The 16078-nt window shown below is 43.3% G+C and overlaps 1 long non-coding RNA gene across 1 annotated transcript; it reads left to right on the forward strand.

The window, feature by feature from the left end:
* The first annotated feature begins 8436 nt into the window (after nt 1-8436).
* LOC308188201 lies at nt 8437-15941 on the forward strand. The gene is made up of 3 exons (XR_013945237.1): nt 8437-8701; nt 9033-9094; nt 15379-15941. It is a non-coding gene; the product is annotated as an uncharacterized lncRNA (long non-coding RNA).
* Nucleotides 15942-16078: the final 137 nt, after the last annotated feature.

Raw genomic sequence — 16078 nt, forward strand, 5'->3', positions numbered from 1 at the left:
CTGCTACGGCTCTCCATCTTCCCCTTCCCCTGCATGCTCCAAACACATTTCCAGCAGAGGTTCACTGTATGTACATTGCTTGCAACAACCAACTGTAGGGTCATTGCTCGTATTTTTTGAGTTCATCGTATTCCTCATCTGTTTTTTTGCTGCCAGCACCAGCCAAGGTTTCTTGACCCTACGGCCTGGTCACTCTCACCTCCCCTGAGATTAATGTGCTGTGCTGTGAACTCTGCTCATTATTCACTGTGATCATTGCCTAATGGCGACTTACGCAAACCGGTGTCACCTCAGAAGAGGCGTGCGTGCTCCTCAGCTTGTGTACGCACACAGCTGATGGCAAGATGAAAATGGCTTGACAAGCTGGTATTTTAAGATGTTAGGTGGGTACAGCCTGGAGCGTATTTTGGCTGTGTAATGCTGTAGTAGCAGGGGATCATAAGACATTTTCTATAGAAAATAAAACACCTGGGAGAAAGATGCACAGATTTATGCAGAGATAGATTAAAACCTAATTGTGGTGCAGCGCTGATGCCAGTTTAAAAGGTTAAACATTTAAAATAACATTTGAGGCTTGCAAGCTTCTGTCATAGCAATACTATCTTGGCCAAGCTGAAGGTCTCGCCTCCTCTTTATTTTGCATTTTCCCACATGCTCCCAAGCAGAGAGGGCACCTGACGTACAGGAGCAAAGGGACAGCCCCTGCACAGGAGGGCAGGCTGTGAGCAGACACTGCCTGGGGCTGGGAAGAGGCTGCCAAAGGGCACAGTGGCAGGGAGCTTGTGAGGGCTGCAGGCCACTGCGCCATGCACGCCTGCCAGGTAGGCTCCCTCTTCCGGCCCTGGTAAAGAGTCATCTAATCTCTGTGAGGGAAATGAAGATCATAAGCAGGCAAATAGATGCGAGGGAGCAGAGAAAGGGAGGTGGGGAAAGCAGGGATGACATCATTTCCCACGGTAGCATGTACGTATCGCAGGGTCCATTTAATTGCAGCCGTCCTCCTCCCTGTCTTTACCCTGCCACCCCCTCTCCAGACAGCTTGTGTGGGAACTGGAGTGAGGCAAGGGAGATGCTCTGGGAGTGAACTGAATGTAAAGAAGTGCGTGGAGCAGAACACGAGAGCTTGGGAAGAGCACCAGATGCAGGGACACAAACAAGCAGATGTCCTGAGGTGGGTCAGCGGCTGAAGGTGACTTTTGAGTAAGCACCATTAATCCTCAACCAAGAACCTTTTCAAAATTGTAGTCAGGCTTCCTCTATTTAGAGAAATTAGGGCTGGTTAAGTTGGTGGTGCTGGCAAAGCAGTGATGGTGGGGGCTGCAGAAAAAGTCCATGTCACAGAGGAGGCAAGGAGGTGTGTGGGACCATGTTACTGCAGGCACAGCTGAGGAGTCTGAACTGGGCAGCTGCAGCACGGAGGAGATGCCTGCCTGTCCAGTTGCACAGCCAACACCTAGACAGCTTTGGCCTCCTGTAAGGCCTCCTGTGAGAGACTTCATTTTCTGTGACCCAGCTTCCATACCTGCTCACAAACAGCAGTGTGTTTGTCAGCGCCGTGGGAGCTGGAGCATCAGCGCTGCTAAATTGCGGTGAGCTCTTCGGGGGGGACAGTGCTATGAAAAGCACTTTAGTCAAAGTATCTTTGTAAAAACCCTTAGCTTCGTACCCTACCAAGATTAGTTTGTCCTTCTCCCTCCCCCCCCCAACTTTAATTTTTATCCAGCCAAGAAGAAAACATTAAATTATCAAAATTTTTAAAAATAAATTCTGATAGGGAAATGATAAAATGGCCATAAACAATATTTTCTGAATAACAGTTTTTCTAACTTTTGTAGTCTATTGAAAATGTTACTGTCATTATTTTGCCCCAGTTGGAGCCAAATGGAGAAGGCTGTTTTGTCGTAGGGGAGATGAGTCTCTTCAGGAAAACTGACCCAAGCAAAGGAAGAGCATTGAGCTATATACCTCACATCAGGGAAATGCACTATTACAGTGAAATCCAAACAAAGTGCTTTGAAACATAAGCATTTGTTGTCAAAATAACTTATTTAAGCATTTGTTGTCAAAATAACTTATTTACATTTTAATGGGACTACCTAAAATGACATACTTTTAAAAGTTTTAATGGTTAGTGAAGAGAAAAATCAATATCAGATACCTCCCCTCACCTTACCACCAGTATCTTATTATGTGGTAGATATTATTTGCCGGAAGATCTTTCCAACGTATAGTTTCTGGTCCAATTCCACAAAGTATTAACCCAAAATATAGTGGGTGTCATCATTCCCTCTTAACTCCTCCTGTACCTTAGAGTATTTTTTATTTGCTACAGAAATGAAGCATGTTCTAAAGTGTTGGCTGTCAGATAAAAGGGAAGGATAATGCTGTGAGCAGCCTTTTGCTAAGTCACTAACTTTGTATTTAAGTGAGAAGTATTTTAATATGTTACCTTACTCTTTCTATAATTTGTTCAAGTTAAGTTGGATTTAATACAAATCTGCATGATACAACTATCCAGTTAGGCATGTACAACATAACACGAGAGCTCATATTCACATACATATGTGATATATTTCTATTTATAAGAGAATTCTGTTAAATTCATGAGGGTGGTGAGGCCCTGGCACAGGTTGCCCAGAGAAGCTGTGGATGCCCCATCCCTGGAAGTGCTCAAGGCCAGGCTGGATGGGGCCTTGGGCAACCTGGTCTGGTGGGAGGTGTCCCTGCCCATGGCAGGGGGGTTGGAACTGGATGGGCTTTAAGATCCCTCCCAACCCAAACCATTCTGTGATTCTATGAAATTTAAGAGCTAGAATTTAGCCACCAGATGTGACTAAAAAAATGGATTTCTAACTCTACCTACATGCCATTGCTGAGAAAGCAGAAGAAAAAGGTGTACACATAGAGTACGTGTCTAATGATTCCATTTGTTGCAAAGTCATCCATCAGCAAAATGATAACTAACCAAGCTTTTTGTCAACAGAGCACTATTAAATTTATCATTTAAGTTGGTAGGTAAACAAGAGAGTTAATGAACCAGAGACAAGCTGGTCATGATGGACAAGAAATAAAGGGATTCTGCATTGCCTTCTCCCTTGTTCATCCTTTCATACCTGTGCTGTTTTGATTTGACACTGATTTCACTCCCATTTTACACTTGTCTTGCACTGCAGTAAATAATTACACAAAGATGCAGACAATTGCAAATCAGGCTTGACATATTTCAGAGAGCAAATTGCAGGAAGTGTAGTTAGGACTCCTTAGGTGCTTGCCCTGGTTCTGCAAATCGCTTGCTAAGTGACCTTGGACAATTAACCTTTCTGTGTTTCTGTTTGTCTAACTGTACTACCTCCCAGGGGTGTTATTAGGCTTAATTTATCAATCACTCAATACACTCTTATAAAGCATTTTGAACCGCCTGCTGAAAGACACCATCTAAGTGCAGAATGGTATTTGGAAGGATACTTCACCTGTTAAAGTTGGTTTGTAGCTAGTTCAATTTTCTTGGTTTTATCAACAGAATTTGATCCAAAATATTTAGCAAGTAGAGACTGGAGAAAACTTAGGAAAAGGTTATCACGATCATGTGTATTTAAAAAGATGAAAAATTTCAAGGAGTGGCTAATGGGTGGGTCTCTTAGGCACAATATATGGCACTGAGTCTTTCAAACAAGGTTAAATAAATCAATAGTTGCATTAGTATGCATTACTCAGCAAAGCATTCTCAACATTTTTAGCTTGCAAGCCAACCCTGAAAAAGCAGGAAGATTAAAAAAAAATCTGTAAATAAGGCTGGTCAGAAAAGACAATTTCCAGGTTTTGTTCTTATCTTTTAAATGAAAGTTTCAGTCACCTCAGAGAGAAACACAATTTACAAGGTACTTCTGAGCTCCTGCATTTCTGTCACTGCAAGGTTTAAAGTTGCAAGTCCACCCGTGAAGTAGGTAGAAAAAAACTTTACCAGAAATTCCTTCTTGGTTATAGGAAATTGCCTTCATTGACTCAAATTTCCTAAGGAGATAGTTATTTTTGGTGAGAAAAGATTCCTGTGTAGACTACCCCATAGACTCTGTGTGAAGCTTTAACTGCTGGAGACAACCCTTTACTTGCCCTACCCCTGTGCAAACCAGGAGTGTTTTGCAGCAGCTGCTTCAAGACTCACACCAGAGGCCCTGAGAGCATCCCAAAAACTGAAGTCAACCATCTGGGTGCCAAGGGGGAGCACAGCAGAAACTGGAGCCACAATGAATGCATGAAGCAAGGTGCTGGCGTAAAAGGCAATTCTTCTGCTGACAGCTAGAATACTTCAGCATCACTGGGGAGGAGAACAGCAGAGCACTTTGCAGATAGCCTGTTGGACATGTTACGTTGTAAACAGATAAAAAGGAAGGAAAAATGAATATGCAGCCACCAGGGAAGGTGGCAGTAGAGCTTGAAAGAACTTTTATTTTATAATGAAGAAAGGTTTGGAGATGTATGCATTGTACAAAATGACTTGAGATACGATGTTAAGCTTGTGTATCATTTCATTTAGAAATCAATCCTGCATGCTAAATAGCTGTGGTAACATCATTTCGTTCCTGATTAACAGGGCATTTTTCCCTCTTCTGAAGACACAGCACTGAAAAAAAATAATAAAATAAAAATCTCCCTTATTCTGCTTATTGCTGAATGTGTTTTCTAGGATTTGGAGAACTTGTTTCTCTGCCCAGGGAGAATAGCCGGGAGCCCAGCTCGGTGCCAGGCTCAGGCTGCTGACTTAGCTTTTCTTCAGTGAGCACTGCAGCCCTTTTGCCTCCTACTCCCATCCCAAGCTGCAAACTAATCAGGCTTTTTCTCCTGCTGGCTGTGAAGAAAGAAAGCAATTGAAAGAGTGTCGTATCTATGCTGAAGTACTTGGGAACGTTTGACATATTATGGGATGGGAGGGCCATAAGAGTGCAGAGATATAAGAGGATAATTAAATCGATGTGAGAGTGATTTCTGCAGTTTGCTTGTTCTGAAGCTGAAAGCACACCTTTATTTTTACATCTGCTGGAAGCTCCGTGGATTGTCTTTGGTGTGAGTTGAATTCTGCCTGGTTTCAAGTGACTGCTCTCAAGCCCAGCAGATGAAGTGACATGACAGCTCTGGCTCTCCACTGCCCCACACTCGGAGCAATCATTCACATTTGCAGAAAGCACCTATCTGTGCTGCCAAATCAGACCGTGCCATTCACGTTAGCAGCAGCATTTCTGGCTGGAATTTGGCACCACCTTGTTTTCCATTCTGTAGGGGAAAGGAGGCTCAGACACAGGAGTCACAGCTGGGCTGCTGCTCCATCCTCGCTCAGCATGGCATATCATTATGTTTGTCATCTCCTTGCTCTGGGCTGGGTGAGAAGGGCTTCAACTCTGTGTGACCTTCTGTTTAACTATCAGCACGCCTGGCTTAGGGGTTATGAGTTAGAGTCCCTCCTGCTTTTTTGGGGGGTGCAAGCTCTGTAGGCAGGCGCTGGTAAAGAGTTGTGACTCTCCTTACAAGTTAGCAACTTCTGAGGCTTCGTGCTACCGGGCTGTTGTGCTCACCTGCTTACAGTGCCTGGTACGCTCGTAGCTCAGTGATCAATTGCTGTATCTTGAGTGGTTGAACATAGGCAGTTTATTTTATTGTATGACCACCTGATCTAGGAGACAGTGGAGGCCTGAATTTTCATAAATGCACTTTTGTCTCATTCTGAGTTTGCTGATAGAGGTAGCTTTGCCAGCAGAAGCACGGTGAGGGGGAGCATAGCGTTAGGCATGATGTGGCACCCTGCTCTAGCGAGGTGGTTTGGACGTGCTGTGTCAGGGTCCCTTGCCCAGGTTTAGCAGCACCATCCCAGAGGAAGGTGCTCCCTCACCAGCTAACACTCCAATTTCTGTGCAGTACTCAGCTCAGCATTATGCCCGTTTTCATCAGCCAAGAAGGCGTATGGAGCAAAACCCTTTGAAAAACAAAATTTATTCATCAATAGTTTATACATTGCCGGTGAATAAATTATTTGTGAGCACCACTGCACTGCTCCCTGCAGAAGAGTTATAAACCCCAGGCTTTACTTACCAAGCCCTGGCCAAGCCTTCCTTGCTTGTATCCACTCTCTCTGGTGTTTCCTTTTTCCGTTGCTTTATTCATAAGGTGGTGATTTTTATCGCTCTCTGCTCAGCAATAATGTGGTTCCTATCCTTCCTGCAAGAAGAAATTTCTTATTCTTTTTATTACGTATAATCATTCTTTCCTTAATTTATAGCATGTCATGTATTATTCAGTGACATCTCTTGGCTCTGATTACAGGTTCTATATAATCTTACACATTTCAAAAATGATTGTTTAAATTACAATAAAATAATATCCAGCTCATTTATCTGGTGAATTTGTCTTTCATTTGCAGTTATCGGGGCCAACGTTTTACAGAAAAAAACTTTCTTCAAGAGCTTTGCAGAGAGGTGGAGCTGATGTGCTGGGATTCCTTGGGAAGGAAATCGGAGCAGCCCTGGGGAGCCCTACCTGCCTCAGGGAGAGATGTTGAGGTTGTGTGACCTGTACCAGGGACAGCCAAGTGTGGTGTGGTTTGATTTCGGGTGGGAGGAAGGCTCCCACCTTCCTCCTTGATTTTCGGGAAGGAGGTAGGGCCAATGGAAGTGAAGAAATGAGGAGAGGCTCAAAAAGATGTTCTTCCTTGACTCCGATGAAATTAATTTTCACACTATTTCACAAGATCAGTGAAGTCCTCTGTGGTGGGGTATTTTTCCATCAATCCAGATACAAATTGCTTCTATTAATAGTTAAGTTTTGTGGTGTTGTTATGCAAGGCCTGTTGGAAATGGAGCTTCTGTTGTTTTTAGCAGTGGACACACACACAGCACAGTGTACCTTCTCCTTTTGATTCTAAACAACCTCCTGCAAGTTTCAGCCAAAATTTTCTGATCCTTATATTTATCCTTTTCCCATGTATTTAGAACGTCTCTGGTTCTCTACACAATCCGTTACCTGCTTTCTGTCTGAGAGAGAGAATTTCCTGCTGTACTCTTGTACAAACGGCAAGTCATAATGTGTTCATGCCTGGGCTAAACCCTGGAGTAAAGCTACTAGAAGTATGCAGGGTTTTCCCTTGCTTTGAGAAGACCCCCTGACTCAAGGGAGAAGGCCTTTGAATGTTTGTTCAGAGTGCTGTAGGACTGAATGCAGCTGATGGATGCTATGGGTCTAATCTGCCTACCCTTTCAGCTCCCTGGTCCTTATGGAATAATGCAAGAAGTTCATATAAACTCACCTTATTTCCCCCAAAAGGTCTATTTTTTTTCTTACTCCTTCAGTCTGCCTCCTGTTTTGAAGAGCCTGTTGGTTGCTCCTGTAGCTGGTGCAACTCTTCTGCCCACCTTTGTGTTTGGCAGGAGCCATTTCATAGGGAAATCACTCCTTCATGCCTCAATCCTTCCTACCATCCCCAGGAATTATTTTGTCTTCTCAAGCTAATGGTACATCTAGGTCCTGACCCAGTGGACAGGACAAACTGAGATCAAAATCTTGTATCTTGGGCCTATTTCTAACCCCTTTCTGTAGAAGTCTTTGTAAAAACAGAATGGTGCTTAGCATTCTTTTCCAGGGTTACTTCAACCTGTTACTGCTGCTGTGCAATTTCTGTCTGGATGTCCAGATTTCAGCTTCAGCTGTCTCACTTCTGAGGGATCGGGAAGGTGCTGGGTAGCCACATCTAATCCAGAGCCCTTGGCTCATCCTTTTTGCACTCATCTGGGTTAGGTGCGGGGTCAGCTGCAGTGAATGACTCTTCCCCAGCTGTCATTCCCAGCATGGACCAGGAACAACTTCTAACAGGAAATCAGTCCCTATTAGCCAAACTGCCTACTGGAAGCTCTCATCTGCACTCCCAATGCCAGAAAAAAAAGAAACACTCCCTACCCCCCTCACACAGATGGCTTTTTACAAGTTCTTTAATCAAATGAAGGTGAGGGAGTTCTTTGTTGTTGTTTTTTGAGGGTTCTTGATTGAAAACCTGCAGTACCTCCTTTTCTCTGGTTAGGATCCAGCACTGCAGAAACTCATTTTCACTATAGTTCAGCTGAAAACTTTAAAGGCTGCAGACAGGAGTTGGAGCAGTCTCTGGGTGCTGATTCCTGTCAGGTTTATAGATGTATTCCTAAGCAAGTCGTTTCTGTTCTCTGCAGGATGTTGCTTCTATCTCTAAGGGCTAGGTTATGTAAAAATAATGGCAGAAGCCTGCCTTAACCTGGCAAAAGCTAGGAATCCTGATTGTTCAATGAAATGCTGCCTTTTCAATCAATCCTCCTCCCTAATTAGTGCTGCACGGTGGAGCTATCTTTTAATAATAGTAATAAAAAGAGTAATTTAGTTGATGATTGATTGGAGAAAACCTGAATATGTTATTAAAAGCACCAATCAGCTGTGTCGGAGGGGTGGGGGAGTGGGTAATAAAAATGGTATTTGTCAAAAATCATGAGATAGATTTATCGATATCAATCATTGGAGTGGCTCCCCCATGTAGGCATCGTACGTGATGCGGTCTGGTGTGACTGACATAGAGAGGCTGGCTTCGGGCTTCATACACAAGGAGAAGTTATCATGGACCTCAGCAGGCCTCATTGGAAAAAAAAATGCATTTCAGTGGGATAATCTGAGTGTGCACAAGAACAGACTTGGCCAAGTAAGCCCTGAGGAGTGGAATGAACGCAAAGCTGAGTTGGTGGGGGTATAATAGATATGCCTTAATGCAAAGATTGGTTGTGACTAATTACTGCTTTTTGGCCTGACACAATTCTTTTTTTCACAAATTCCAGTTTGAGGATTGGTACTAACGAGTCTCAAATTGTAGCCCCGCGATGTCATACTATCTTGACATTGGAAGTGCTTCCTGGGTTAAAATTTACTTTGCTGCAATATTAACTTGAACAAATAGTGTGAAGGGATATGGTCTTTTGCTACTAACCTGCATTCAAGGAAACAGCTAATAAGACTCCTCCACTTATATCCCACAGGCTTCAGTATGGAAATACACAAGAAGCCAGAAAAATTAATTCCTTTCATCCAGAAGTAAAAGGTAAGGAGAATCAGAGAAAGTTGTCTTAGATGGTTAGATTGCCTCAGTCATGTAATGTCTCAGAAAACACAATATAATTAAAAATACCCTACAAAGGTGTATGCTTATACTCTCTTGTATCTCCTCCTAGCGTAACCTATTAGGAGGTATTAGGGGTTCCCTGAAACTCCCCAAACCAAGCCTGTGAGGTCTCATACCCTGCTCTATTGCTGTGGTATGGCCTGGCTGGTTTGTGGTGTGAACTGCTGTAAATCACTGAGATGAGGAGTGAGGATCAACAGGAAACGTATCTGAATGGTGCTGTGGGGAGTAGGATTTTGTTAAAGGCAGGAATGTATGTATGCTCTTTCTCAGACACAAAGGGCTGGGGGCTGCTGGTTGTTGTCCTTCGGCACTGCTGTGGGAGAGTATGGAGGTACTGGCTCCATCCAGCTGTAATATCTTAACACAAGTGGCTCAGTGAGGAGCTCCACCTCCCTGCTGAGGATAGACTCTTTCGGTGGGCGATCCAGCATGCTGAAATTAAACCCCAAGTTACCCTCTGGGGAAGCTTACATCTTTCCACGGACAATATAAAGAGGCTAGTCTCCCATTTTGGGTAGCTAATTCGGTTGTTGCAAATACCCCCATAGTGCCAGATAAATAATCTCACATCACAGCCTTGGTTCCTATCAGTGTGAGCCAGGGCAGAGACTAACTGATTGCAACAAGGCTTTAAAAGGAAATGCAATTAGATGAAAGTCACCATTTCAGAGCGGTTGTGCTGACAGCTAGGGGATTAATTCTGCTCTCACTTATTAAGCATATGCTCCAGATTTTTGATATAATTTAAGTTGAAGAGAATATTACATGACAGGCATCCCTTTAAACTTTTACAACTTCTTGGATCTCCCTCCAATGTTAACTGTAATCCCATGCGACGAGGCTGCCCATTTCATACCAACTCACTTGCGTGCTCTGCCTCTGGTGCAGCGTGGCGGAGTTCTGCTGCTTCTCTCCAGGCCTGCGACGGGGTGGGTTAAAGGACTCCTGCCTGCACTGGTTGCCCTAAGTAATTCAGTCACAAGGAAAACAAAACTCCCATCTTATAAATTGGCATTCCCCTTGGTTCTGCTCTGCTCTCCCTGCCTCTTCTCCTCCTCTGCTTATTGCGGAAGGAATGTTGGTGTACTGACGGCCATAGATATGGGCTTTCAAAGGCCTGGACAAGACGGGAAGACCCAGAAAACTCATGCAAGCAGCTACAAAGAATGCCCTGTCGGACCAGAACAAGCCAGGCTAGAGAGAGGTCATCAAAACGGTGATCTCACTGGGCGTTTTGGAGCTGGAGCCTTTGTTTCCCTTGAAGGCAGAACAACATAGGTGCTGGTGGTTCCCAGGCTTTGTCCTTCAGTGGACTGGACTGTGAGTGTGAGTGATGCTGGCGGTGTTGGTGTGAGGCTGGGTGAGCAGTCAGCCTTCTGCAGGCAGGGCGGCCTCTCCAGGGAGAGAGTCACACTGCTGGTGAGGTGCACGTACTGGGGAGCTTGGAGAACTGGCACTAGGAAAGGGAGCCTTGGCTTTTTCCCTCAGCAAAATGCTCAGCTACCTAATGCTCATGTAGCTGTGTCAGCCAACCTGGTATTGTGTTATTAATGCTGTAACACCGGTGCTGCTATTCCCATGGTACCGTGGGCAGGGGTTTTAACTGTTTCATGAGGCTGGTGGGAATGGTGTGCGGAAAGGGTTTGATCCTGTAGGATTATACCGAGTCACAGTACTCAGAGGAGCACATTCCAGGATGGCAGAACCAGTTTGGACACCACCAGCCTCCTCACAGCGCAGACTCCAGCGAAGATCTCTGACTAAAATATGCAGCTAAGGCACAGCTGAACGTGACTCATAGGCAATAGCATGCTGACCTGAATACACATGCCGAGTACATGCTGTGGGTGGGCAGCTTAAACACTTCGTAAAGCCATTTCTCTTAGCCCTGTTTTTCCCCTGTCCTGGTTGATGGTGAAAACCAGGCTTGAAGAATCTGAGTTTCCCCTTTGCCCTGCAAGAGAAAGAAATGCGTGGTCCCCACCCTGCCAACATCAGGGGCTCCTCCGTCAGGCGTGCGTGTGCCCGAGCTTCTAGCAGACCTGCTGCGAGGTGTGGGAGGTGAGGGTGAGATGGGGAGAGGCAGTGGGTTTGTGTGAACTGGTGGGTTGTTGGAGGGGTCTGCAGGGACCGCTACAGCTGGAGGAGGTGCGGGCACAGGCGTGCTGTGTTTGCTGGATGGTGGTGTTCGGAGTGTTGTCTATGGCAGGTACAGGCTGCTCAAGGAAGGCATGAGGCAGCGCAAAAATACAAATGCTGATAGGATTATTATGCCTGTTGGCTTACAATGGAAAAAAGTTCACAATCCCTAATCCCTACCTTGAGCAAACAGGGATGAAACTTCTTTTCTTCATCCCTTCTGCCTTTAAGCAGAGGCAGTGGTTAGGCAGCCGGGTTGCTGACAGCCCTGATGCAGCAATTCCCATTGACTGGGTTCAGGCACATGCTCTGTTACAGGCAAAACCTGCCTCTGTAAGGCAAATTCAGGAGAAAAACAGGAGTTTATGCTTTCTTGACGTTAATGAGAAGGATCTGGCATTAACTGAAAGTAATTGACAGCATTAGGGTAATGATAAAGGGCTGGCCTTGTTGCCAGAAGGACAGATTAGGGAGAGAGAGATTTTTTGAGTCCCCGAATTATTCCAGAGGCAAGGAAGTGCATCCTCTCTAAATCCATAGGGATATATAATGGATCTACTTAAATTTTCATGTTGCAGCACAAAAACTTTCAGTCTCTGAAACAGGGAAAACATTTTTTTCTCTACTGTGGAATAATACAGATCAGTATTATATGTCTGTGGAAATGGTGTAGCTCATCTGAAGGCATCATGTTCACAACTTCTCTTTCTTACAAATAAGAGTGAGACAATTCAGTAGCTTTGAAATATAAGATGCTTTTTACCTAGCTAAACTTCTAACTTTTGAGTCACAAAAAGTGCTTGAAAGATTTTGACAAAGTGGATTAGAACAAATTAAGGAAAAAGTGCAACATTCTGTAACACAGAATATTTGATCCAGCCCTAGTTTTTTTGGCATCAGCATTAAAACCCACACCGACTTCAGTGCAAGTTGAATTTGGATGAGTGCTGTTGAGTTTTGTAGCAAGAAGGTGTGCCAGTGACTGGTCTCTGCACGTAGCTGCAGGAGATCTGGTCGATGCGATTTACATGAACTTCCAAGTCTTTTGGCAATGTTCTCTCAACAAAGGCCCCTTTAGGACCCTAGACAGCCATGCAATAAGAGGGAGGGCCTTGTAAGTGTAAATAGTTGTGTAAAAGATAGGGAACAGAGGGTAAAAACAGTCAGTTCTCCCAGTGGAGAGAGGTTACTAATAAATGTCAAGAATGCTTTGTGCTGTGACATGTGCAATTCAGCACATGAATTGATGAACTCTTGAATACCAATATGAATTTATGGGAATTTATATGATTTAGGAATTCGTTTACGAATACTGCTCTGTAAAAGTGGGTGAATATGGATTACTGACAAACTTGTACTGATAATACTATATTCCTCAGAGCAGTGAGGATAAGAGCTGATTGTGCAGAACTGCACAAAGAAATTATATTGGCTGAGGGACAATAAAATAGGAAAAACAGAAACTTTATTTGAAGTGGCGCATATCATATAACAATCCTGACTTCACACAACAAAACGATGGACTGAGCTGGCTGTTAGCACGCAGGAGAGGGGCCGTGGGGTTATGCTGAGGGCTGGTATGGACCCCTGGGAAGGCTGGAGAGAGTCATGGAAGCAAAATCTATGGAGATTACTGTCTGTGTGGAAAGCACCATGGAAAGCTGGAGCTCAGAAGGTCCCTGAGCTGCAAATTGGTGGGGGCTGGAGGGTAAGTAACTTAAATGCCTCCCTGTTGCATTCTGCTTTGGATGTCTGCTTCTGGCTGCTGTTGAAGGCAGGATGCTAGCACAGCTGGACTGTCACCCAGAGACAGGACTGCTTTTCTTACTGTCTGATGCTTTCAAAACATCTCTCTTTATAGTGTTTACTGTCTGAGCCAGAAATACTTCTCACTTTGGACAGAGAGTGCATAGGAAACAGAATAAAATATATCTCCAAATGTATTGGCTAAATCCAAAATGTGTAATGTGTGTGTTTAAAGTAAAAGAGAAATGAGATATACTGAACCTGTGATGCTCAGAAATGTACCATTGTGCTCAGCAGGTTAATGCATCCTTGGGTCAAGATACATGAAACTTAGTTATGCTTATATTACAGTCTGACAGTAGAAACAGAAGGATTTATTTTTAATTACATTTTTGAATCGTCCAGTGTAATGCTTGCTTGTATTTGTCTCATCTTTAATTGCAGAGAGATATTCATGTACAAACATATATTCAGACTCAGTGGTTTTGGAGGAAAATATATTCTTATTTTAAGAGAAAATATCATTCTGTGCCTCGGCGTCAATAAAAGGAAATGTTTTTTTGCCTGCTATTATTTCTCATTTTTATGATAGAGAACACAGTTAAAACATGAAAAGGAAATTTTAGAACCCACTTACTGCTTAAGACCTTGGGATTTCTGTGTATGCAAATGAGAACATCCATAGGCAAATGTCATCAGAAAATGCTTTGATAAAGTCTGCTAAAAATTTATGTGCATGTAAATCCTCTCTGTACAGAGAGAATCCTTCAATCAAGGAATTATACCTGACTTGTGGAAATTGGTGTCACCACCCTGCTCAAAAAGGGCCAAATTCAAAGTAAGACCAGGTTGTTTGTGGCCTTGCCCAGATGAGTTTTGGATATTTCCAAGGCTGGAGATGCCACAACCTTCCTGGGCACTGGTTCCAGTGCCTGGCCACCCTGTCCTCAAATGTCCTGTGGTGCAACCACTGACCATCGTGGTGGCCCTCCGCTGGACATGACCCAGTATGTATCAGGGAGCCCCAGAATACATCCCTCCCCACCTGCAAACCCATTGGTATGAAAAGCTTTGCATTAGCCAAAACAGGTGTTTTGTGTCAATTTAAAGAGTAACAATCTACGGTAGCCATCCCTGAAGCATTTGACCTGTCTACCTGGCCATGTGCAATTTTTAGCTATTATGTACCAGCTGGAAAGTGGACGCAGATCGTATTTGTGAATGTAATTTAAACATAAGAACACATGAATATTATAAGAAGAATATTTGGTTACCTAAAGATATTAGCCAAACTTTGTCCACCGATACTGCATGTTTTCAAACCAGTTTGGCTTCCATGTGGCCACGTTGTCAGAAATGTCTGTGAGAACGCTTTAAGCATTGCAATAAGGAGCTGGCTTCTAAGTCCTTTTGAAAAATGAGTCCTCTTTCAAACCCTGAGCTGGGAGACAACCAGTCTTTAGCCCCCAAATCTAGAAACTTTAGGGATTTCTTTGAACTTTTATTTCCCAAATCCTTTTCATAGTCATTTGCTTGTGTGATGAAGTTGTTTGAAAAGTCAGCCTTGTGCTTACTGAGGTGCTTAAACATATTCCTAACATAGAAGGAACCCTACTGAAGGCGTCTACTTAAAGTTAGGTATGTGGTCTTCGTCCTTCATATTTAATGTGACAAGGGATATGTACAAGGAAGACAGCCCCTTTAAAAATATTTTGGCTTTTTGTTCCTTGGTATAACCATTTTCTCAGCCTTAGCAAGACATTCCCTTCCAGAAGTAAATTGTGGCATATTTTTGCACAAATATTCAGGCAAGATTTCTTGTTTTAAATGTCATTTAATTTGTCAACTTTATTGCAGATTGGGGAAATGGTGCTGAATGCAGCTGTCACCCTCACTGCTTGGCCTTGGCAGGTTTTCTAGCAAGAATGAATCTTACAGCTTGTCTACCCTCCAGCCTTTAGTTAGCTGGAACTGTTTTTTGCCATTATAGCTGCTCAGCTGCAATTAAGAGGGCATCTGAGTATTTGGGAATTCCTTGGACCATTAGTTTGAGCAACTCTAATTATGCTAGGGAAGGTTTTTTTTTTTGTTTATTTATTTATTTTATTTTTTTTATTCCATCCTTTTAATTACCTAGAAGCATTTTATTTGAGAGGAAACTATCTAGATTGGTGAGCAATTTGCTATTTTGTAAACCCCGTATTTCAGTGACAAAACTGTAGCCTTTAGCTAGGGCTGTGCGAAACCCATCAGTTTAATTTCAGTGGACCATTACTGAGAATTTTCACTGTTTCACTCAACTGAATGTTTCCCAGTTTTGTTCCATTTACAGTTAGCACAAAACACCAGTATTTACAGCAGAAGAGTCCTGCCGTGGGCCTCCGCAGCGTCTGGCTTTTGCTCATGTGCATCCAGCCCAGAGATGCATTGCTGGCCGCAGACTCCACCTCTCCTCGCCTGTCTAAGGCTGCACAAGTTAGAAGAAAGTTCCTGCTGTTCAGGAAAGGCCACCTTGCTTTTGATTTTACTCCACATCTTTTGTGTTCTGCCAAGCTGCTTCTGTCTAAAGGCAAGACTTTCTCTTTGATTCTGGTGATTGCAAAGGGTTACTGAGCCTCCAAAAGACTACTTAGAGGAGTCTTCCCATGGACATCAAATACCTTTAAACCCAGGGAGGCTCCTTCTGAAGACACAGAACAATTCTGATTTATTTATTTTTTTTTAAGCTCTACATTGTAATATAGATATTTGCAACTTAGCTGCTCCTTCCAGACTGTTTTTTCCTAGTTGAATTTAAAAGTACCAAATTCTTCAGCTATAATACACACACATATATGTAATCATAGAATTATAAAATCACTTATGGGAACATTTTATCTCAATATGCTTATAGAGGTAAATATTGTCAATAAAATTTATTGTAGATAAACATACCAAGACCATTTAGCTTGCATTTATCTTGAATACTATTTATTATCAGTCCTGAATCTTAAAATCATAGGTATTTCTTAGAAG

Source organism: Anser brachyrhynchus (assembly GCF_964034855.1).
Source record: "Anser brachyrhynchus genome assembly, chromosome: 1".
NCBI classification, from domain to species: Eukaryota; Metazoa; Chordata; class Aves; order Anseriformes; family Anatidae; genus Anser; species Anser brachyrhynchus.